A 26,116-nucleotide genomic window follows, 5' to 3' on the forward strand; every position below is an offset into this window, starting at 1 on the left:
ATAACTTAAAAAAAATTTTAAACTAAATGTATATACCCAAGTTGTTGCAGAAACACAAGTTTCCCAATAACTAAATTTAAATAGTGCTGGACAGTAAAGTGGATATGGCCATAGCCAGGCCTGTAGGTATAGACAGACACAGATACATCGAGACAGACATACAGATGGGTAGATAAAGGAAAAATAGTTATCCAGATACAGGCACATAATTTGAGTATGATGTGTTAAAACCACAACCCCTATTACATATACTAAAACCGAAATGAACTCCTTTTGTGGCCTCAAAGCCCCGCACGATCGCCCCCCCCACCCCGTCTCTCATCTCACACCCCGTCTCTCTCCTCCTCTCCCACGGGGCTCCAGCTACACTGCTCTTTTTACTCCTCCGTCACTTACTCCCTCCCATTTACCCTTGCTGTTCCCTCAGCCGGGCACACTTTTCACCAAGATCTTCTCAGACCTGGCTCCCTGCCATCATTCAGGTCTCTGTTCAAACGTCACCTCCTCAGAGAGGCATCCGTGACCACCGTACTCAAATGCGACCCCCATCCAGCCACTCTCTAGCTCATTATCCTCCTGTTTTTGGTAGCATGTCTTTGAGATTATCTTCCTTATTTTTTTCTCTTATTTATTGTCTTTTCTTGCTACACGCACATGCACACGCACACACCCACACCCACCCAACCCCCCCCACACAGGCTTCATGATAAAGAGACAAAATCTGTATTATTCACTGTCCTATCACCAGTATCCAGAATTAGGCAGCATATAGTAGATGCTTAAAAAATATGCAGCAAGTAAATGAATGAGCCATTCATTCATCAATCATTCCTCTGTTAATAGACATTCAGATGGTCTCCAGTTCTGCTTGGTCCTATGGCTGCCTTCTCGAGCTATTAGGAGCACTCATCCACAACATTCCCTTAGCTACCGATGCCTTTGTTCCTTATCGTATGGATTCCTCAAAGTGTAACTTCTGTATCAAAGCCTGTGCTCTTTTTTAAATTTTAACAGAAAATGCCTTTCCGGAAAAATGTTGTGATGATTTACTGTTACACCAGCAGTATATAAAACACTATTTCCTTCCCTATTGTAGATAACATCAACTGTTTTAATAACTTTTTCCAATCTGATGATTATTGAATTGTATTTGGTTTGAAAGTCAAATTAAAAATCTTTAAGCACAGGAAAAGTTGCATGTAGCTTCAGATTTTTAGTGGTCATTTGCAAACCTGCATTGTGACTTGTCTGTTAATCTTTTGCCTAACTTCCTTCTGGGGTGTTCTTGTTTTAAATCAGCTGGCAGTAACTATGAGTATCAGATAGTAACTGCCATGGGCTCTCATTACTTAGAGTTCACCCTGCCTAATGCGTCAGAAATTTTAATTGGGATGTGGTCAAATCTGTCACTTTTTTCTTTTGAGGTTTCTGGGGTCCCCACCTAACTGACATAAATTGACTTGCAGGCCCAGGACTAATCTGCACTATTCGGAGCGCTCACTTGGCAAGCCCTGAAGACAGCCCTGAGGGCACCAGCCCGTAAATTCACCACCAGCTACTTCAAGACCCATCTTCCCGGTTTGTCCATTTCTCTCGCAAGCTGGACTTGGAAACCCATGCTTGGAACACGGTTCAGTCAATGGTTAAGGATGCCAACACCATTTACCATGAAAATCTGAAAAAGCGACTATCACCAGTGCTGTGCTGTATGCAGACCAACAGGCGCACCCAGAAGGCTGAGAGTGAACCCACCATCCTTGCCAAGACTGCGACCCCACAGATGCACTCTTACCCAACTTCTAATATTTAAAAACTTCTAATATTTAATATTCTAAGCTTTTAATATTTAAAAACTTTAATATTTATGGGGGCACCTGGGTGACCCAGTTGGTTAAGCGTCTGATTTCGGCTCAAGTCATGATCTCGCGGTTCATGGGTTCGAACCCCGCATTGAGCTCTGTGGTGCTGACAGCTCAGAGCCTGAAGCCTGCTTCCGATTCTGTGTCTCCCTCTCTCTCTGCTCCTCCGCTGCTCATGTCCTGTCTCTCAAAATAAGCAAACATTAAAAAAATTTTTTGTAAAAAGCTTCATATTTATGTTAAAGTTGTAAGAAAGGTCCAACAATATCAACAACAAAACACATCCGACATTTAGATGTGACGAGTTGTTTACATTTTGTCAGATACATAGAGCTGAACCATTTGAGAGTAAGCCGCAGGTAGTTCAGTCCGACAGAGCTTGTCATGTATCTGCTCGTCATGCATTATCCTGTCCTAAGAGTAAGGAGGTTGAGCTATGAAATTATAGTTTAATGACCACACTCTGGAGACTTATTATCAGTCTGATACTGTTATCTAATAATCAGTCCTTATTCAATTGTCCCTGTAATGTCCTTTAGAGCGGGACTGGGGAGGGGACAGGGGAGGCCAGGACCCAATCAAAGATCACACATCGCACCTACAACAGCTCTCAAATGCGTTTGTTTGCTTATTTTTAGGACATTAATCTTTTTGAAAAGTCCAGACCAGTCGTTTTGCACAATGCCCCTTGACGCGGAGTTACTGGGTCGTCTCCTCATGGTTACAAGTTGGGCAAGAAACCACACGGGTATTCCTGCGACGTGCTCAGTGCTCAGATCAGGAGGCACGTGGTAAGTTGATTACTCCACTAAGGCGGTGCCCGCACATTTCTCCATTCCCAGCGTGTCTTTACTGTGAATTAATCAATAATCTGTGGGGAGATATCGTGAGACTGGTACCACACTCTTCCCCCAGAATATTTCACCTACTGTTTCTGCCTAGGTTGCTGCCTCCTGCACGAATAGAGTATTTCCATGGTAGTTGCAAAATGTGAGTTGCTAAACTCACCATTTCTTCTACATGTATTAGCTGAGGCTGTTCAGTACCTTCCCTTCCTCCTCTCTCATCTTTTTCTTTCTTAATATCAAGAGGAATTCATGGATTATTTTTTTAATGTTTTATTTATTTTTGAGAGAGAGAAAGAGACAGAGCATGAGTGGGGGTGGGCAGAGAGAGAGGGAGACAGAATCAGAAGCAGGCTCCAGGCTCTGTGGGGCCAGAACTCACGAACTACAAGATGATGACCTGAGCCGAAGTTGGATGCTTAACTGACTGAGCCACCCAGGCACCCCTCATGGATTCTTCTTTAATTCCATGTGTTATATATGCACCATAACTACCATTACTGATTTTGATGCTCAGATTATCCAAGATTTGACTTTGGGCAGGCTCCTCCTATATTATTGTGATGTGCCGCCATCTTTTTTTTTTCTAGCACTCTGTATTTTCTGATGAAAAAAGATGTTTCAGATACACCTTGTACCTTTCCTGCCATGACTCTATGATCACCCATTTCGCCAAGGAGCTCTGATAACTTTTCGTGGACAATGCTATTTAGGAACTAAGATCTGAGCATTAGGAGTGCTCATTGCTACTGGGATGCAATGCTTTAGTAGGACAAATGCACAACACGGGAAGTCAGGCCCAGAGTCATCTGGAAGCTGTGCCACCAACAGAGGCTGAATTCAAAACTGGAATCAAGTATCACCTTCCAAGCACAGGAAGAATTTGTTGTTTTTGGTTGTTTCGGTTGACTCCTCATTCTTCTGGTAACAGCACCCCTTTTTCTTTTTGGGGACTTACCTCTCCCATCTGTGGACAGTCATGGCAGAACTGTAAATCAAGGTGTCCTGAACCCCTCCCCCTATGCAAGAGGTGGGCACTAAATCCCTAAAGTAGACACGTGCCTCTGGACCCAGGGAGGATGCTGAAGAAAAATACTGAGACATGTTTGAACAGAAGCGGGTTTGACCACACATCCAGAGTTGACAAAGCCAAGTGACCTTCAAGGTGACATGAAACACCTCTCTCCAAGGTCTGTTGGTTTCTCATTTCGTGAGAGCCTTTATCCCACACAGTTGAAACCTTCCCTGTCTTTGTAGAAAAATTTTGACACAATAGAGCCCATTTCGAACTTCTTTCCCTAATATTGGTTCTTTCCTTCATCCTTTCCACTTCATAGAATTCAGTTGTTTTGACAAATGTCTAGATGGCTAGTGATACATTTTCATCTTCCAAATCCTCACAACAGATACTCTGCTTGTAAATCAGCATGGCTTTTTTTTCTGAGGAAAAGCTTCTAAAACTTTGTTCATCTGGTGTCAGTCCCTGCAGGGTTTCTTTATTTGCTTGCTTGCTTGTTTTGTGGGGAGCAATAGAAAAGCCTAAAATCTTGACCCTCATAACCTTCAGAAATTATGAAATCTATTTACCTTCCATTTTCTTTTATTTGAATCCCTTTCCCCCCCCCTCTCTCTATCTGGTTATTCTAGTCTCCAACACACAGGTATTACACAAAATGGTAGATCCAGGTGAAAAGAAGGGAGGGAAGGGGGGAGAAAAGAGGAGAGGAAAGTGAGAAAAAGATCGAAGGAAGGAAGCTGCTTACACTCCCCCGTGCCTCATAATGTAAAAACACAATAAAATATTTTATATCTTTTGGTGCCTGGGTTTTTTGAGTCACCCCACGCTTTGACACTAGACTCATTCAAGTCAAAAGGACTTGGTCACTGTGGAAGACCATTGCTCTGGGGGCCGGGGGAAGCACAGATGCAAGCATGCTAAATTGCTGGGTGCCACTTGCTTCCTCTCAATGAATCGCGGGAGATTTGTATTTCAATATGGGCCATGAGAATGAAAGTGGTTATTTCAGGGCTACAGGAAATACCGACTGCCAGAGCCTGAGGCTTCTCTCTCCGCCCTGCTCTTATAAATCCGAACTTATGGGACAAGAGGAGTGGAGGTTCACTGCTGGGTGGCCAGTTCGGCTATATGTGGAAAGAAATGAAACAGTGTGGGGGAGAAGAGGTTCTGATGAAGGTATCGTTGGTTTTCCTAAGGTTTGGAGCAACAGACAGACTTCCAACTGGCGGGCATGGGGGGGGGGTTGCTTCATTTCCCACTCACTCAAAACCCTTTTAGCTCATCGAACATTTATTGGAGGTCAGCACCAGCTGGGAAGGCAAAACTGAGCAGGCACTCAAGCTTTTGCTCGCAAAGGGACAAGGGACATGGCCAACTCCGCTCTGACCAACATGACAGCCAGCTGACAGCCAGCGGTGTGCCACAGACCAGTCACTGCCAAGCTTTGGTCCTTATGCAAACATTGTTGTCTTTCCCCTGCAGCTGGGGTACTTGTGGTTGCAGGAATTTCGGTACAGTTTCTGTTGAGCTGTTAGGTTATTCAAGAGTGTAGACGGTGGATTTGAGCTTGAAACAAGTAAGTACAGGTGCAATATCACATCAGGAGAGTGCCGAGGAAAGACACTTCTCAGATTCTTGCTACTCCACATGTGATCTTCATGCCAGCAGCGGGGGTACAACCCAGGTATCTGAAAAGCAGAACCTCCACCCCCTCAGACCTACTGAATCAGAATCTGCATTTTAACAACACCCCTGGTGATTTGTGTACGTGAAAAGTTGGAGAAGCAGCAGCTTAGAACATGGAAGGCCTTTCTTATACGAATGGACAGGACTTCGGTCAGGGCATTCACAAGCCAAATGATACCCAAAGATAAACCAAACGGTCTGGAGTTACGATTGAATAGTGGTAGAAAAAACGTCATCTGTACCTTGTGCGCTGACACAACTTCTGCTGTGTGAGACAGCAGGCACAAACCCGGCCGCGAGGACGACATTTTCCCCTGCGCTTCCATTACATCATCCACTCTGACGGTCACCACAACCCTGTGAGGGAAGTAGTACAGTCCCTCACGCCACCCCCGTTTTGCAGGTGGAGAAGCTGAGGTTCTCAGAGGTAGGGTGACTCTCCCAAAGGCACAGGACTGTGGTGAGGTCCAGCTGGCACTTGAACGCTGATTCCAGAAGGCGGCCTTCTACAGCTGCTTCTGAGCCAGTGTGATAAGGACCAGGCTGGGTGTGTGACTGAAATGAAATCAGTGTGACGCACGCTTAAAAGGAAGCAGGATTTCTCTAGTGGGGAGTTGGGGAAAGTAGATAACCCGACGCGATGCTGGCAGCTTCAGATATCAGATCCCGGGTGTCTGGCTCCACAGAGGATTCACCCTCACGTTCATATCCCTCTTAGGTGCAGGGGGTGGGCTGATGTCAACAGGCCATCCCACGGGGACCTAGAAACCATCCTGGACAACCTGCATCCCTCAAATCTAGGACAGCTCCCTTCTTTTGACAATAATGGCCTATTTTTTCCACAGCAGGGTGACCAAACTCTTTCCTTCATCTCCAAGTGAGGCTGGAAAAAGACCCAGATTTAGGGCTTCTTGCTGATATGAACTAACTTGAACAGGAAACCCATTGTTCAGCCTTGTTTCCTCAGCCACCTGCCTCACCTGATTGTAGTCGCTTAGAGAGAAGTTCCCCACGGAGAAACTGAAGAGCTTTGCTTAAAGTAATCAACACAGACCTTGGGGGCGGTTGCAGACCTCAGGAGACGCTTTAGCAACTGTGCCTGGGTACCTTTCCCTCCAGTCCTAATCACTCCTCCTGACATCGGCCACGGGCTTCAGGAGAAGGGACCACGTGGATTCTGAGAAAAAGGTAGGCTGGGGCAGGCTGGAGAGCTAGAGGTAGGAAGCTTGCCATTTCGTGAGCAGTGTAGCTTAGCACTTAGCTGGCCTGCCTCCTGGAGTCACTAAATTCCTGTGGGAGGCCCAGGTAGAAGAGAAAGAAGCAGTGTTCCAGGACTGATGTTCAATTAAACTAACTCAGTGTATCACTGGTTCATTGCAGCCTATCTTCAGGACAAACGAGAAAGCAAAAGTCGCAAGAGAGGTCATAGCATCGATCAGCTGGCATCCAATTGTGGACTATCTTTGTTCAATGCATCACGATATAAAAAAATAACAAGAAAAGGAATTCACAAATGTAATTTGGAGCCCTCCTCAGCCGATAGAACTAAGGTTGGCCACTGTTTTTCTCATACCCAGAAGTGGCTAAGTGGGTTAAGTGTCCCACTTCAGCTCAGGTCATGATCTCACAGTTTTTGAGTTCAAGCCCCACACTAGGCTCTGTGCTGACAGCTCAGAACCTGGAGCCTGCTTTGGATTCTGTGTCTCCCTCTCTGCCCCTGCCCCACCTGGGCTCTGTCTGTCTCTGTCTCTCAAAAATAAATAAATGTTAAAAAAAAATTTTAATAAATAAAAAATAAAAATAAAAATAATTATTTGGAGGGGGAACAGATTGGATCCATGAGCCTGCACCCACTGTACTGTTGGGAGAAACTGAGGCAGTCACTCCTGGAGTTTTCAAAGGCAGGCTACCTCCTCCAGGGCTAGCACTGCCCAAAAGGTGCTGCCTCTGCCCTGGATGCTGGAGACTGGAATTAACCCACCTCTTCTGTGGCTACAACTAGAGAAACTTCCCTCCTTTTGTACCTTCTGATTTCCAGCCAGTGCACCGCAAACAGAAGTCAGCTGTCAGAGGAGCATACGAAATACCGTGTGCAAATTCCAAGTCTCAGAAGTACAGGTTATATGTAGATTATAGAAGGGCAGGTATTTACAGCCAGCACAGCAACCAAGCTGTCCTGGGCTCACAGAGCCACCCAGCGGCCATCCCGGGAATCAACATGACCCAACACCTTTATTCTTTCTCAAGGGAAAGGAGAGACTGGTGACCTGCACTTAGCTTTAAATCAGGTCTGCTCCACATGTGTTTGTTGGGAGCCTCAGGCTGAAGAAGCAGCAGCTACCTAGGCTGGGGAGGGGCATAAGGGGCAAGAAGGTTAGCAAAAACACAGAGGCACGTCTGAGGCATCTGCTTGTGTCGTATCTGCTGCTGCTCCAGTGGCCACAGCATGTCACACAGCCAAGCCCAGTATTTCACCATTTCACTGGGTAGTCAGACCGTGTTGCAGGATAGAATATAACACGAGTGCAACCAAAGTTCAAAGGCAGGGAAGTACACCCAAGGGAGAGACTGGTGCACGGTTTTCTGAAAATAGACTGCATGCACACAAGTTCAGTATGGTCCAGCATTTACTTGCAGCAAGAAAGGAGAGAGAGTGGCGCTCTGTGCCACGTCAGTCCGCCATGGCTAGTGGATGCATTCCACACCATCACAGCACTTACCCCATTTCATACTGCAGCGGGAGGAACCCAAACCTTCCCATTGGGGTCTGAAATATAGAAAGCTGGGGGCGTGCATGAGAGCTACTGGCTCATGTGCTAAAGGAGAACGAGACCACATATCAAGCTGGGAACAGAGAAAGATCTTCCTCCACAAGGCCATAAGCCCAGCACAGACTGTGAGAACACTGCATCTCCTGGTAAGGAAAGGTTCCAGGCTCACACCCATTCTTACAAGGCCAAGCTGAGGCCAAATGACTACACACAGGAGCCTGCCTTTTCCAACACCCGAAGTCCTTGGGTAGGGAAATCCACTCCACTCATCCAGCATACTGCAAGGTCATCTATGGTAAAAGAATTGTGATTAATAATCCAATCTACCACAGGAGGCAGGAAAAAACTCTATCTTTGACCTCTCCTACCTTCTAGGACATGGTCCAGCATAGAACAGATACCAAGCAATGGTTGTTGAAATTAATAGATTATTAATGACATGGAGTAATGTGAGATATATACATAAGGATGACTTGAAATTAATTGATTACTAATGGATGGAGCAACATGAGGCATGTATATAACACAGTGATTAAGAACATGATCTTCAGCATCACAGGACCTGATTTCAATGTAAAATAGCACAGTAATTTTAAAAGCAGTTTGGGGACACCTGGCTGGCTCAGCTTGTTAAGCATGTGATTCTTTTTTTTTTTTTTTATGTTTTTATTTATTTTTGAGAGGGTGGGAGGGACTGGGGAGTGGGTGAACAGAGGATCTGAAGCGACAGCTGAAAGCCCCCTGCTGGGCTTGAACTCACCAAGTGGTGAAATCATGACCTGAGCTGACGAAGACGTTGGGCCCTTAAATCCTTAAATGACTGACCCACCTAGGCACAAGGGTATGACTCTTGACCCAATTTGTTTTCAAGTCTCACATGGGGTATGGAGCCTACTTTAAAATAACATTTTTTATTAAACTTTTTAAATGTTTATTTATATTTCTTGAGAGAGAGAGAGAAACAGAGACAGAGAGTATGAGTGGAGAGAAGGGAAGAGAGAGGAGAGAATCTGAAGCAGATTCTGTGCTGTCAGCACAGAGTGCAACGTGGGGCTTAATCCCACAAACCGTGAGATCATGACCCAAACCAAAATCAAGAGTCACCAGGCACCCCAAAGTTTAAAAAAAAAAACCTTAAATAAAAAAAAAATAAAAATAGCTTGGGGGCACCTGGATGGCTCGGTCAGTTGAGTGCCTGACTTCAGCTCAGGTCATATCATGGTTAGTAGGTTTGAGTCCCACATCGGGCTCTGGGCTGACAGCTTACAGCCTGTAGCCTGCTTCAGATTCTGTGTCTCCCTCTCTCTCTGCCCCTCTCCTGCTCACTCTGTCTCTCTCTCTCTGTCTCAAAAATAAAATAAAGACATAAAAAAATTAAAATCAAAAATCAATAAATAAGCATTAAAAAACAACCAGCTTGGTAGTTTTTCTATAAAGTCAAACATAACCTTACCATTAAACCCAGCAATGTTATGCCTAGGAATTCACCTTAAAAAAAAAAAATGAAGGCAGGGGCGCCTGGGTGGCTCAGTCGGTTAAGTATCTGACTTCAGCTCAGGTCATCATCTGGTGGTTTGTGAGTTCAAGCCCCATGTCAGACTCTGTGCTAACAGCTCAAAGCCTGAAGTCTGCTTCGGATTCTATGTCCCCCTCTCTCTCTGCCCCTCCCTCACTTATGCTCTGTTTCTCTTTCTCAAAAATAAATAAACATTAAAAAAAAATTTTTTTTAATGAAGGCATATAGCCACACAGAAACGTGCACATGAATGGTCCTAGCAGAATCATTCATAACGGCAAGGAAATGGAAACAACCCCAATGTCTATCAGTTGGTAAGTAGTTGAACAAATGAGGCAGACCCCTACAGTAGAAAACTGCTCAGTATTAAAAATGGATGGACGACTAATACTTGCAATAGCACAGATGTACCTCTGCATAAATAAAAGAAGCCAGATGAAGAGACTGCATATTATATGATTCCATTTATATAAAATGTCCAGAAATAAGCAAATTCACAGAGACATCCTGAAGATTAGCGAGTTGCCCGGTACTCCCGATCCAAATACAGATTGCATTCAAATGAGCACAAACGGGCCTTCTGGAGGGCAAAGGGAAATTTCTAAAACTGGATTGTGTGATGATTGTGCACATTTTAAAATTTACTAAAAATCACTGAACTATAAAATGGATGAATTTTGAGAAAGTTAAAATAAGACCTGGGTTCAAATGCTGGCCCTACCGCTTACTTTCCATGTGACCGAGAGTAAGTGGGCATGCAGTCCTTTTACCTCTGCTGAGTCTCCATTCCTGCAAAGTGGGGACTTAACTGAGGACTGTTGAGAGATCAGGGAGATCACGCATGATGTAACCTCAACACAGGGCCTGACGGCTGTCCGAGGAGCTGTTATGGACCCTCTAGCACCTTTTGCTTTTAGGGAAATCACTTCCACTCAAGTCCATCCCAAGGCCAAAGCCCAGTCTCACTTTCTACTTAAGTTGTTGGTTCCCAGATCCCCCTGGGAATATGTTGATCTCTGCTCATCCCAAGTCCCCAGTACAAGAATGACTCAGAATATTTCTGGGCCAGAAATAAAAGTATGTCAACTTCAGCCACTACACAGCTCCAGAAATCGAAGCTTTTCCAGAATGTCACCCTCACGTGACAGAACCCCTGACCGAATACAGGCGTCTCTTCCTCACCTTTCATTTCACCTTTAGAATCTTGGCTTGGCAAGTCTGGGCCTCCAGGAGCAGACAGATACTCTAAGCAAGCTGCAGGAAACATCCCAGCCTCTGCAATGAACCTTCGGGAAAGGAACGGCCACGGAGAATGTGATTCACTTTGATGACAGCTTCCTGATGAGGGCTCGAACCAGCTGGAGGGCTGCTCAATTTACGACTTTACAGAAGACTCAATAGAAGTCATAAATAAAAGGGCACGTGGGTGTGAGTGCACTGCACAAAGTCGGGAGGTCCCAGGCGACAGAACACAAGGCCACTAACTCTGATTCGGCTCCAGGTTTATCACCGACACAGTGAAAGGTACAGACCCCATATGGCAGCCACGCTTGTCGCCGGACGGAAACAGACTGGGCATTGAGGGAGCCATTTCTCAGATTCCCTGGGCAGGGAGGTGAGGAAAGGCCGCCTTCCCTAATAAAATAAATCTCCAAACTTGACTCTGTATAAGGATTCTTCTGGGAATGAACAACAGGCTGTCTTGCCTCCCCAGACTGCCTGACTGTCCACCGTTCAATCCCCTCTGGTAACCGAACGCTTTCTGTTCACACACAATACAACACAGGCCACCTGGTGTGCCACCATTCCCTCACCTAATACTATTATTGCCGGTGTCAATAAAATTGATTCTGAGCTGACTTCCCCTCCTGAAATAATATGGATATCAAGTCATTGCTATGATGGTGAGGGCCACAGAAGAGAACGAGAAATAAAGAAAGAAATAAGCCTCTCCGCACATGCCTGGCACACGGGAATCCTCCAGAAAGTGCAGCTGTGGAATTTCTCACTATCCAAACTTTTTTCCATGAGAGGATTTAAAACCCACACAACAGTGTTATGGAGCCTTTCTCTCAGGTGGAGGATGTAAGATGCACTAGATACACAGACACACACGCGTGCATGCGCGCACACACACACACACTCATTTAACTAGAAAGTATGCATAGAATATATACTAGATACTATGTATTATGGAGTACATACTATAAATACTAAATAGTGCACATATTCTACATAGTGTGCTATATAATATACAGTAGAGTAGATAGTTGATCACATACATACATACATATATGCTTTGTAGATGTGGCTGCTATATAGATATAGATTATATAGATGTAGATTTTATTTTTTTTAATTTTTTTTATGTTCTTTATTTATTTTGGAGAGACAGACAGAAACAGTGGGAACAGGGGAGGGTCAGAGAGAGAGGGAGATACAGAATCCAAAGCAGGATCCAGGCTCTGAGCTAGCTGTCGGCATAGAGCCTGACGCGGGGCTCGAACCCACAAAGCATGAGATCATGACCTGAGCTGAAGCCAGACACTCAATCGACTGAGCCATCCAGGCGCCCCTAGATATAGATTTTATATAGAGAGAACCAGATAGTATATAGTGAAGGGACAGACATGATACGCTTTCAGGTTCCAGAAAGTCCTCCCTGTTAAAGTGACATTTGAGTAGTCCTGAACGAAGACAGGGAGTAGGCCATGTGGCTATCTGGGAGAAGAGCATTTCAAGTAATGTGAACAGCAAGTATAAAGGCCCTGAGGTGGGATCGATCACAATATATTTGACAGTTGAACAGTCATCAGTGTGCAGGAGTAGAGTGAGCAAAGTAGCTCAAGGGAGTGATACCAGACAAAGTCAGATGTCACGAGGAGCTGGGCTACCGGGCAGAGTTTGGGTTTTATCCTAAATGTGGCAGAAAAGCCAATCAAGCAGTTTCAGCTGAGAAGTAACATGATCAGATTCTCTCCCTTTAAGGCCCACTGAAGCTACTGTATGAAGGGTAGATTATGAGGGGGCAAGGGAGGGGGCAGGGAAGAATGGCTAAGAGACGACTGTACGTGTCTAGGCTGGGCATGATGTGGCCCTGAACTTGGGCAGTGGGGGGTGGGGGTGGGGGTGGGCCACTCTGGAGGTAGCGCAGACAGAACCAGCAGGACTGGGTGGCTGGGCGTGTGAGTGGGAGGAAGGGAAGGAGGAGCAATGGTGGCTCCTGGCTCCTTGGCAAGCACCCTGGGAGGAGGAACACACTGAACAGTAAAGACACAAGAGAAATATCTGGGGTGGAAGGGGTCGGGACTCGTAGTGAAATGTAAAATACTCTGAGTCTGGGTCACACTTCAAACCATGTCACTCATTAAAAAGTCATAAAAAAAAAAAATAAACCATATCAGTCATTTACACCTCTATGGAACTAATAACATTTCCTATTAATTGTGGCTTTTCAGTTTACAAGAAACTTTCATTTTTACTCTATTATACGTGGCATATTCCAGAGCAAATAGCATATATAGTGGGTATGGTATATTAGATAGATAAAAGTTGCTTAAATACAGCATACATTACATAGCATACCTTATTATATAAGGTGCATATATTACATAGTATATACTATTAGGATAGTATCTACATTATATACATCTATGTAATATATAGTATATATTATACTAACAATATATTATGCTCAAATAGCATATAGTATCTCTATTATAGTATGTGTTGTATGGTGTAATATATCAGATATATTATAACATATAAACAATTTATAGCATTATGACATATGTACTCTTCATGTTACATAGTATATATGATAGTGTATGTTATATACACTATGTAATATATAATATGCAGAATGCTATATTTTATATACATATAATATGCTAGATACTATATATATCATGTAATATATATCTAATAAATAGTGTATATATTCTACATAATGTGCTATATAGGATAAGTGTAGTTGAGTTTCTTATATATTTATGTACTAAACTGTGCATATAAAATATATAAAATAGTATATATTACATAGTATTTATACATATAGTATATTATGTATAGGTTATTATTTACTATCTCTTTAGGTCTTTAAAGCCTCCAACCTTCCCCCTCATTTCTCTCCACCGCCAAACTGGGAGAAAATAAAGTCTCAGAGGGGGGAAATGACTTTCCCAAAGTCCCGGAGGTGGCAGGACTAGAAGCCGGAGCCCACAGAATTCCACTTTCCCTATACGCTGTGTAAGCCTTAGACCTTTCCACAAGAAAAGTTCTGACGGTAAGAAATTTTTGCCCTTATTTATAGAATGTAAATATGTTCCAGATACTATGCCAAAAACTCCTGAATCGTATATCATCTAACCCTCCCACTGAAACTACCTCCGAGGATATATTTTGTCATGTTTACCTTTCCACAGATGAGAAAATCGAGGTCCTGATAGCTCAGGGACCTGCCTGAGGTCACAAGTTTGATGAGGACTAACCCCCACCCTGCCCCGAGCTCGTCACTCACCAGAAGGAGGTAACTGGATGGAAAAGTCCAAAAGTCGGTTACCTTGTTCAGCTGCAGGAATCCGGATGTAGTTTCTGCTAAGCCTGTGGAAAGAAATGTACAATTTTCATGTGACGTTTCCTTTCTGAACTATCTCGTCTGTAGTGAGAGAGAGCTCCAATTTGGGCTTCAGTGCATTGATTATGTTGCACAGTTAAACCCCCTTCCTGGGGGGGGAGAAATGAAAATCACTAAAACTGAGCTTGACAAAGAAATGACTAGCACGCAGGCAGCGAAGATGGAGCTGAAGCCCTCAAAGGTGGAAATTACATAAACAGCAGCCTAGATTCCTCAAATGTAGATTTCTCCTATCCCAGTTCTTCAAAAGCTCCAGATGCTTGAAGGAAAATACCTCTAAGTAGACATTTGTTACTTATTTTTCTCTCATTGCCTGTGCAAACATCCTCCTAAGCTGCACATTTCTCTTATCTTTTTCCTCTCTTCTCTATCATACCAGTTGCCTGGAGCCCATATTTCTCCATTTTTTCATCTCTCAAAATTGCACAAAGCTTCCCAAAGCATTGCTCTGTCGAAACTCATGTACAGTGCGAGATCCTATCTAGAATTGGGAAGAACATGAAAAGGAGAGGAGGCAGACAGGGAGCAAGAGCCTGAGTCTTGCCCACAGAGCTCAGGAAAATAAGCATTCGCTCAGGTGGATTAATAAAACGGGGGTGGTGGGGTGGGGGGGGCGGCACCTGGGTGGCTTAGTCAGGTCATACAGGGTGGCTCAGGTCATGATCTCACAGTTCATGGGTTCGAGCCCTGGATCAGGCTCTGTGCTGACAGCTCTGTGCTGACACATATTCTGTGTCTCTCTCTGCCCCTCTCCCACTCAAAGCTTTGTTTCTGTCTCAATAATAAATAAAAAGAAACATAAAAAAATTAAAACGTGTGGGTTCCATGAATTTTAAAAACATAGAAATGTTGCTTTCTAGAAGAACACAGTCAGTCTCTTAGAATTTGTTCCAAAAGTTCTCCCCCACATATGTGAATAGAAAGCTACCAGCACTGGGGCGTAAAGGAGGCCAGGAGCCAACATTTATTGAGCACCTACTGTGTACCAGGGCACATTTCCCTAATCTCTATAGCAACCTTGAGTGAGGGACAGTATCACCCCTCTTTACAGATTGAAAATATAAGTGTTTGTAAGCACTATAATACCAGGGATTTTCTGTCTTGTGTGCCCACATCAACAGCAGGATGCCTAGTACGTAGCAGGTGCTCAATAAATATTTGGTGAATGAATGAATGAATGAATGAATCAATGAATAGTCCAACACTCGCAGAAATACAGTGTATAGGAATAATAAAGAACACGACGTTGGAGCTGGAGAGACCTAAGGCAGGACTGGATGCAATAAAGCTGATTAGATGAGATTATGAAGGACTTGCAATCAAGCCCTCTGTAAATGGTAGCAGTCTTTATTGTGATATCATGACAATCAGGTCTACACTTGAATTAAATTAATGTTTGATGATGATGAAGAAGAGGAGGAGGGGAAAGGAGAGAAGATCAGGATGGTCTCAGGAGTATCCGTGGAAAAAAGATCCTGTCTTGAAATCTTGTAGAAGATTAGTCTCTGTAAGGTATGCCACCTGTCTTGAACATTCGAGGGACCCAGAATTCAGAATTCTCACTCCTCTTTTCCTTACTCCAGCCAAGTGGAGTTGGACGTGACTTTTATTCCTTCTGCTATCCATGTTGGGAATGACTTTTAAAGGTTTGCATTTGGTCTCTTTTTGGGGGGAGTATTTTATTTTACTTTTAAATATAATTTATTAGCAGTGGAAAGAGAAATCAAGAAACTGATCCCATTCATTATTGCACGAAAAACCATCAAATACCTAGGAGTAAACCTAACCAAGGATGTAAAAGACCTATATGATGAAAACTATAGAAAACTTATGAAAGAGATTGAAGAAGACACCAAGAAATGGAAAAACATTCTCTGTTCATGGATCAGAAGAATAAACATTGTGAAAATATCATTACTACCCAAAGCAACCTACACATTCAATGCAATCCCCATCAAAATTGCACCAACATACCTCTCAAAGCTAGAACAAACTATCCTCAAATTCGTATGGAACCACAAAAGACCCCGAATAGCCAAAGTAATATTGAAGAAGAAAACCAAAACGGGAGGCATCACAATCCCAGACTTTAGCCTCAACTACAAAGCTGTCATCATCAAGACAGTATGGTATTAGCACAAAAACAGACACATAGACCAATGGAATAGAATAGAGAACCCAGAACTGGGCCCACAAATGTACAGCCAATTAATTTTTGACAAAGCAGGAAAGAGTATCCGATAGAAAAAAGAAAGCCTCTTTAGCAGGTGGTGCTGGGAGAACTGGACAGCAACATGCAGGAGAGTGAAACTAGACCACTTTCTTACACCATACACAAAAATAAACTCAAAATGGCTGAAGGACCTGAATGTGAGACAGGAAACCATCAAAACCCTCGAGAAGAAAGTAGGAAACAACCTCCTTGACCTCCAACACAGCAATTTCCTACTCGACACATCCCCAAAGGCAAGGGAAATGAAAGCAAAACTGAACTCTTGGGACCTCATCAAGATAAAAAGCTTCTGCACTGCAAAGGAAACAATCAAGAAAACTAGTAGGCAACCGATAGAATGGGAAAAGATAGTTGCAAATGACATATCAGATAAAGTGCTAGTAGTATCCAAAATCTAACTCCACACCCAAAAAACAAATAATCCAGTGAAGAAATGGGCTGAAGACATGAACAGACACTTCTCTGTGGGGTACATGTGCTCCTATGCATCAGCACTCCTGTATCCCTTGGGTAAATCCCTAGCAGTGCTATTGCTGGGTCATAAGGGAGTTCTATGGATAGTTTTTTGAGGAACCTCCACACTGTTTTCCAGAGCGGCTGCACCAGTTTGCATTCCCACCAACGTGTAAGAGGGTTCCTGTTTCTCCACATCCTTGCTAACATCTACAGTCTCATAATTTGTTCATTTTAGCCACTCTGACTAGTATGAGTCTCTTTAAGGGCATGCCACACAGAACATATCCAAAATGTGTGGATTAGATGTTTCTCCAATATAATGGTTCTCAACGTGTGCTTCGCAAACCAGCAGCATCAACCCCATGTAGGAACTCGTTAGAATGTGAATTCTTAGAGCACCCTGGACCTCCTGAACAGGAAGCTCTGGGAGTGAGGCCCAGCCATCTGTGTCTCCACAAGCCCTCCAGGTGATCCTGATGCACGTGTATAGGTTTTCAGAACTGCTGCCCAAATGAAAAGCAATTAGTGTAGCCCAAAACTGTCCTCTCCATTTAGTGCGCAAGAGGTCTCTGATCTTAAAGGCATATGTAGAAGCAGGTTCACTGGAGAACAGGTGTCTTCTCTAGCAAACAGGAGGAACCAGAACTCTGGTTCTGGTTGCTCAGTCAATCCCCAAATCCTGGGCATCTACTATGTCCTAGGAGCTGCCCTAAGTGGCCAGAAAACCATGGCAAACATGATGTATGATTCCAGTTCTCCGGGACTAAACAATGGGTGTGAAGGACCAGCAGTTCACACACATCACACTGGCAAGGATAGAAAACCTAACAAAACCAAATGCCGGAGAAAGAGTAAGCTTCATGGGCAGGTGGCAAGAGTGTGCATTGGCACAACTACTCTGCAGAGCAATCTGATGAAATCTAGTTGAACTGGAGATGGGTTCCTGGGTACGCGCCGTAGGACTGGAGAAGCTCCATCAGTGTCGCAAGGAGAACTGTTCGGGCACGTTATAGCAGCTGCATGTTATAGCAGCACTGTTTATGACAGAAGAAAGCTGAATGCCCACTTACGGGAGGATGGGTAAAATAAGTCATGATGCAGTGGTATAGTAGAATGTGATCATAACAAGTAGTAGGAATAGCAGTAGTGAACTAAGCAAATAAATGGAATAAGTGAAACACAATTTTGATAAATTGAAGAAAATCATAATAGTGGGGAAAAAGCTAAATCATGAAATGAGGTATAGCAGGATTCTATTTAAAGTTTTAAAATATGGAACACAATCCTATATGTTGATAACAGATAATTCAAACACAATGAAAAGTATAAAAATGTGCATGGAGGGGCGCCTGGCTCATTCAGGTAACTCTTGATCCCAGGGTCATGAGTTCGAGCCCTAGGTTGGGTGTGGAGATTTCTAAAAATAAGAAATAAACTTAAAAAAAATTTTTTTTAATGTACATGGAATAAAAAATGCAACCGGAGGAGAAAGATCATCAGTGGAAAGGGACAGAGAGAAGAAGCACAAGACTGAGATGGGGTCCAGCGGGCTGAGGTTGTATTTCTTACACTACGTTTCTTAGGTTGAGTGATGTGTTGTTCACTATATCACTATATCAGCCCACAGATTTCCTGTGTTTGTACCTGGAATAGTTCATAATGGAATAATTTTACATAAGCCACTGCAAGTAGTTAATAAATAATTATGAATGTGGAAAGCACCATGAGGAGACAACAGGCTGTCACAAGAGGAGACATAATAAATCCCTTTATTTCAACCTTGCTTTTCACTTGCCTTCTTGAAAGTCTTACTGTCAGCTGCAAGTAGTCATAAGTTATATTTCATTTTTGCTTGTCTACACTCTTTAATTTTCTGACCAAGGAAATAAACCATTTGGATTTCAAGATACATAATTGATACTTATGATGGAGGCAGTCAAAATCGTTTACAAAAGTTTCTTGAGTATTCCAGTGTTCTATATATCTAACACATACTTGTAAGTATAGATACGTAAGATGTTGAGTCAGGAATTCTGGAAGGATCTACATCAAGAAGTCAGCAGCCCTTATTTCTGGTGGAGTATTAGAAATTTGTATTTGAATCTTAAAGTGACTCCTCTGTTTCCATCAACTCATTCCCTTCCCTTCTTTCTTCTGGAACAGAAACCCTCCTTCTTATGTGAAACCTATTCTTTGTATTTCAAGGTGGACTTGTCTCCACCTTCCCTGCCACTGGCTTACTAACCTGTCCAATCAGAGCATTTCCTTTGTAGCCACAGGGATTGGCTGATTGGCTCAAGGATGCACATGTGATACAAGCCTAACCAATCACATCGCTCCCAGAGACTCCTCCTTTCCAGTAGCACTGTTCACCTGGAAGAGGCCTACTGGAGAAATGAAGAGAGTGAGCAGGCCAGCATCCTGCCAGTATTGTTTGAGCGCTGGCTGTAGCCCTGCCCGATTCATCCCTGGAAAGTCCTTGTCATAGACACATTCTCTTGAATCACCTACACCAGGTTGGGACTGATTTCTGACACTTGAGGCTGAACAAGTTCTGACTTTTACACTTCTATTTTGTTCCCCTCTCTTTTCTACAATTTCCACAATGAGCATGCGTCACATGTAGAACATGTTTTAGACTTGGAAAAAAAAAAAAAAAAAGAAGGAAGGAAGGAAGGAACCAGCACGTCAGTGTGTATCTGCAGAGGGCTGGCTTGCAGATTCGTTTCCTCTAAGGCGTAGGCCGAGCCCACCTAATCTGGGGGAGGCCCCGGCTTGCCTCTGACTGCTTGAGCCCCACCGGCTCCCCTGAGGCCTGAGGCCTGATCCGCTGCTTCTGAAGACTCCGACCTCTCACCCACCACCTCCTGCAACAAGTTACTAACAAACCCACCTTTTCCGGCATCCCCTGTTGGTCCCTGCTTTACAGTGATAATTAGTATAAAGTTGGGTGTCTCTTTCCCCGTGGGAGAAAAATTCTATCACGGCATGAAGTGGAGTAAAGTGTGGGTGGCTTTAACAGGGAGGTAGGAAAGCTTATGTAAGTGACATTATTATATGTGATTATATCACCAGGGTAGGAGAAACTCATTCACAGTTGGGTGTTATACCCACCATTAAGTTTGAGGCTCATGTGAAATAAAACAATGAAGAAAAGCCACATTCTCTCTCCCTCGCCCAACCTCAAAATAACGTCAACACTTATTCAGCTTTACTTGGTCTAGGCACTGTTCTAAGTGCCTTCCACATACTAAATCATCGCAACCCCATGAGGGTATATCATAATTATCCCCATTTTTACAGACAGGCAGACTGAGCTACAGAACACAGCCCCACTTGCCCAAGATTCCATAGCTGGAAAATGGGGGAGCCAAGACCCCAACCCATGCCATTTACACCCCACATCCACTTTCTAAACCCCTCAGATAAGTCGACACTGAAGCTCTGTACAAAACCAAAATCAACCAGTCAGATCTCTTAGTTTGGTCAAACACACCGTAAGTTTGTCAGCAAGAAGGGGGAAAAAACCCAACCCAACTATTTTTGTTTTCTTTTAGTTAACTTGACTTCCTGGCTTTCGGAAACCCAGAATATCAGGAATTGTTATAGACAACATTGTGCAGAGAAGGCAGAGGTTTCAGACTAGAGGGCATAGACCAAACACAGCCCACAGATGTGTCTGCTTTGGCTGGATCTGGTTATTTTTCAAAGTGTTTTAAATGGGGCGTGTGCTCTTGTCACCGTCCCCACCACTGTCTAAGGTATGAGACCTGACCCACTGCTGTACAGGGAAGGAATCCGAATTAGCAGCATCTGATCTAGGAAATTATTGGTAACAAAAAGAAAAGGAAACTCTTTTGTTGACTTCAAAAGAGTATCTGGGTAATAATAATAATAGCTAAGACGTGTTGAGTCCTTACTCTATGCCAGATCTCACAGGAAGTGCCTGTCTCATTTGATCGTGGCCAGTCTTGGGAGAGGTTATGGGTATGGTAACCACAAAGGAGCACCTGCAGGACCTGAAATCTACCCACCTCATCGGTGATAGAGCGCAGCAGGGAAACTAAGGCGGGTCCAGTCCTAGAAAACACAGGTCTCCTCTGAAGGTCAACTTGGAACACCTCTACTGTTTTCAGAGTGGGCCGCTTGGATGCTCCCACTCAACCCTCTCTCCTTCCCTCAGGGTCAGACTTGCATCACAGTCTGACTTCTGTCACATAAGTGTTCCACCTGTTAGAGTCCTTGCATGTTGCTTCCCAGAGCCTCTCAGAGGACCCAGGCCTGGCCCAAGATCACACAACTAGCAAGTGACAGAGCCAGGATTTGAACCGGTCCAGCTAGGGCCACGAGCCAGAGTTCTGAGCCATTATCTCAGACCCACCTTGGCCACGGGCTCTTATTTTCTCAAATTTCCTTGTTCAAAGCAGCCAGAAATCACAATCCGGACCCCAAAGTGGCCCAAAGGGGTAAGAGGGAGAGTTTCAGACCCCAGGGTTGCCATCAAGTACTAGGAAAGAGTGTTGGCTACTCAGAGCTCAAGGAAGGAAGCACAGATGACTGGAAAAGGGACATATATCCACGATGCTCTTTTCTCAGAGCCCTGTGGGAAACAAGGCTCTGCAATATAAGAGCGAGCACTGGATTGAGAGTCTGGGAATGCATCCAGCCTACCCTACAGAGAAGCGGGGGGGGGGGGGGGGGGGGGGGGGGGGGGGGGGGGGGGGGGGGGGGGGGGGGGGGGGGGGGGGGGGGGGGGGGGGGGGGGGGGGGGGGGGGAGTGGTGACACAGGGCTCTGTAGCCCAGGAAGTATTTTCTTGTCCACCGTTATCACATTTGATCCTTCAGTATAATCATTATACGTGTAAAATCTTTTAACTTTGTTAAATCATTTGCATGTTTAATTGCACCCTTGTGAACCGAGGTGAAATTCACCTTATTAATTGTCACTAAGTACCCCCCCCCCCCGCCGCTGCAGCTCCTCCACTCCCACACAGCTTGACTTTACATCTGTCTGGTGGGAGGGTCTGTCCTTACAGCTGTACCTGTGGGGTCAGCTTTAACACGATTCTTTGACTGCTCTGCACAGAGTCAATCTTCCCCGGCAATCACACATCTTCTCCTTGTCCCTCCAGACCAGCATCTTGGGAGAGTGACAGCCTCCAGCCTGGAGTGTCCCCCACAGTCCTCGGCACCTGCCTCAGAGTCTGCGTCCTCACTCAGACGATTCTCAGACACACGCTTCCCACTTGGTGAGCGTCCGTCCTGCTACGTTCCGTGATTTGGTGTCACCCTATTTCATGAACTCCTGTATGTTACAAGAGAAAACGTAATCTACCTTCTTGAAGCAAGAGATATTTAGGCCCAAAAAGTTGACATAACTTGCCCAAAGAGATCTCCTCATCTGTCACCCAGGGTCTTCCCTCCATCCCCTCAACTGCCAAAACACACATTCTAACGCCCAAATCTGAGCTTACAACCTTCTGTTTAAAATCTGACAGTGAGGTCCCGTAACCCACGTCTGTCCCCGTCCTTTGTTTTCCCCAGTTGGACACACATGACAGGTGGCATTCAGGTGAGCAGAACACTCTCTGGGTGCAGGATGGAGGAGAGGGGACTGTCATTCCCAGCGTACCTACTGACGCCATCTCCGTTTCTCTCCCTTCACAGAAGTACGTTCATAGGCAAGTATGAGACAGGAACGTTACCAGGGACACGTGTACACAATCATTTTATATCTCCACTTAGTAAATTGTTGAGAAATTTCTTTCCAGGAACCATTATCACCTGTAAAATGCTTCCCAAGGGGATGCTGCAAACTGACTTTAAGACTTGGACCCAGAAGCTAGTAGGTGCTCAGTAAATGTGGGATGAATAAATAAAAGCATGAACAGCAAAAGATGGGAGATAGTGGGTACAGTGAGCTATCGGACTGTGGCCTAGGGACAGGGGGGAGTTCCTGGGCTTAGGAAGAGCCCCATGACATCAAGTGCATGCCCCAAGTGAACTAAACTAAGGCCTAGGGCAGCATTTCCCCAGCTACGGTCCCTCAAGGACCGCCATCTACAGCTGCGTCATATCTGAGTTTTAGTTACACTATTATTTACTTCACAGATTTATAAAAAGGCAGCTCTCACTTCTAAAACACTAAATACGTTTATTGAAAAATGGAAGCTTTGTAACATTCTTGTAAAAGGAAAACCAATATTGTTTGTCAAAAGTTGTAAGCAACCATAAAAATAAATACAATGACGACCTCCCCAAAAATCAAATTTTAAGTAGAATTCTCCGCTGACAGTTCTGAGAGGTCTGCTCTCTCTTTACTAAAATAAAAGGGAGGGGGCTTAACAGGGTTACAGCCATACTGGTATCCAATTGAGATATTCTCCTTGGTGCAACCAGGTTACAAGAGAACCAAAATGGGGCTGCTAGTTTCACTTCAAAACCAGTCCCGGACGAGACTTGACTTCAGCACTGACGCCGCCTTAGAGCGAGTCGCCACGGCCCCCTGACTCAGAGCGAGCCGGGACCAGCACCTCGGCATCTCCTGGGAGTTAGTCAGAAACACAGGCTCCACTCCGCGGTCACCTCACCCTGACCGTGCTCCATCTCATCTGATCTTGGAAGCTAAGCAAGGTCGGACCTAGCTAGCAGCACTTGGATGGGAGAAAGGCAGGCTCCAGGGTCAGGGCCAGGAGGCCATGTTCAACAAGCCCTGCAGGTGATTCCCATGCATGCTGAGTTCAAGACCGCTGCCCTAGATTACAACCACCTCCCATCGGGTCTCCCTGAGTCCGCTCTGTCCCCCACCCCACACCCACCAACCACCACCAAAGTGATCTTTCTAAAATCATAAGTTATATCATTTCATTTCCCTGCTTACGCTCTCCAAAGATTTCCACTGGGTTTAAAATGAAATCCAAAGTTCTTCCTTTCCCTGCAAGGGTCACAGGTAACCCCTACCTCCCACTCTGAATCCTATCTCCTATTACTCTCTTTCCTGGCACTATGCTTCAGACACCCTGACCTTCTTGAAGTCCCAAGAACACTCCTGGATCAGGGCCTTTGCACATACTCTTCTCTCTGCCTAGAAACCTACTCTGCTAGCATTCCCATGGTTCACTCCCTTGCTTCAATCAGTCCTTAATCAAATGCTACCTGCTCAGAAAGCCCCAGAGCAGCCCATCAAAAGGCTGCCCTTCTTAGGGTGACCAGTGGGATAACTTATCTGGTAACCAACTTATCCCAGTTGGGGCAGGACTGTCCCAGTTTCAAAACTGAAAATCTGGGGCATTGTGGTGGCTCAGTTAGTTAAGCATCTGACTTCAGCTCAGGTCATGATCTCATGGTTCATGAATTCAAGCCCCCCATCGGTCTCTGTGCTGACAGCTCAGAGCCTGGCGCCTGCTTCGGACTCTGTGTCTCCCTCTCTCTCTGCCCCTCCCCTGCTCATGTTCTCTTTCTCTCACGAAAATAAAATAAACATTAAAAAATATTAAAACTGAAAATCCTATATGTCGGGAACCTCACTCCAGCCGTCCCCAGCAAACTGGGACAGGTTTCACTCTACCAATCTACCTCACTCCTCACCACTTAACCACACTGTTCTTCTTCATCATATAGTATGTTGGTGTCTTTGCTTTTTTATGTCTTTCTCCTTCACTAGACTATCCGTTCCACGGGGTCAGGGAGCCTGGGATATTTTGTTCGGGGCTGTATTCCTCGCACCTAGAATGTTGGCTGGCCTACAAGAGGCACTTAATTAATACTCCTTGACAAAAATATCAGAGGAATGACTCTCTTGGCCTATTTAATCTATTGTTTACAGTTCAGTTGTCCCTACTGTTTGGCTGCAAGGAACAAGGCTTTCTCTGGATTTAGAATTATGCCCTTGGGCTAGATTACCAGCCATGGTTTTACTGCGCCAATGAGAATGCCCATGTTTAAGGGTTTCAAAGCCAGTATCAAACTGTTTTCTAAAAGGGTCAGACCCCCTGCATCTGGCGTTTCTGAGTCTACCTCACTCTCTGATGGCCAGACACAGCATTGTCATTGTTAAAACCATTACATGGCTACGCCCGCTGTGGTTCTAATTTGCATTTCTTTGATTACTGGTTAGGCTGCTCATTCCCCCATGTACTCAGCCAACTGCATTTCATCTTTTCCCAGGTGTCTGTCCACACCCCTTTGCTGGTCTTTCTACCCAGTTTCAGGACTTGTCTCACTGACTTGCGTTCTCTGAAAAATAAAGATGTTAGCTCCTCCCCCTCATACATTAAAGGCTTCATTCTCTGCATTTGCTGATCCCTGTGTTCCATTGTATCCCTTCACATTTCTTTATTCTCCTCTTACCTGTTCATACCCCAGTTTACATTTCTCATTTCACTTGGTTTTAGGTGTTTTTCATACTTAGCCGTTGAATATATACTTAGAAGAGGCCTCTAAAGTGTTCCCATCTCACCAGAGTACAGGAGACATTTCTTAAACCCATCGACAAGGCCTTCGTGACCGGCCTCTCCCTTGCCCTTGCCCTCCCCCGCTATTACCTCTCTGACCGCAGCTCCTACCGTTCTGCCCCTGGATCTCTCTGCCTCAGACACCTTCAAACATGCCAGCCATACTACCAACTCAGGACCTTTGCACATGCTTTTTCTTCTGCCCAGAAGACTCTTTCCCCAGGTATCTGCATACTCTGACTCACTCAGGTCTTTACCCCGGTGTCACCTCAATCAGTCCTTTCCTTATCTCAAAATTCGGTCCCTGTAGGGGACAGAATAAGGCCTTCCTTCGAAGACGTCCGCATCCTGTTCCCAGGAACCTGTGAATATGTTACTTCCACAGCCAAAGGGGAGACTGCAAGTGTTGCAGTTGTGATTAAATGCGGATTCTGAGATAAGGAGATTGCCTGCGTGAGCCAGACAGAATCACAAGGGTACTTACAAGAGGAAGGCAGGAGAGCCGGTGTCAGAGAAGGAGCTGTGACAAGGAAGCAGGGGTTGAAGGGACACCCAACCAAGAACAAGGCATGACAGTAACTTTCGAAGCTGGGCAAGGAGGGAAATGGACTCTCCCTGGACCCTCCAGAAGGAACGCAGTCC

At 44.7% G+C, this 26,116-nt stretch overlaps 1 long non-coding RNA gene across 1 annotated transcript in view; it reads right to left on the reverse strand.

The window, feature by feature from the left end:
• Window positions 1-14,606, reverse strand: part of LOC115298888 — a 380,495-nt gene extending 365,889 nt beyond the window's left edge. The window contains exon 1 of the long non-coding RNA XR_003911884.1: window positions 14,215-14,606. This is a non-coding gene — a long non-coding RNA (uncharacterized LOC115298888). The remainder of the gene's footprint in view (window positions 1-14,214) is intronic.
• Between the last annotated feature and the right edge of the window lie 11,510 nt (window positions 14,607-26,116).

The sequence above is a fragment of the Suricata suricatta genome, chromosome 8, assembly GCF_006229205.1.
Source record: "Suricata suricatta isolate VVHF042 chromosome 8, meerkat_22Aug2017_6uvM2_HiC, whole genome shotgun sequence".
NCBI lineage: Eukaryota > Metazoa > Chordata > Mammalia > Carnivora > Herpestidae > Suricata > Suricata suricatta.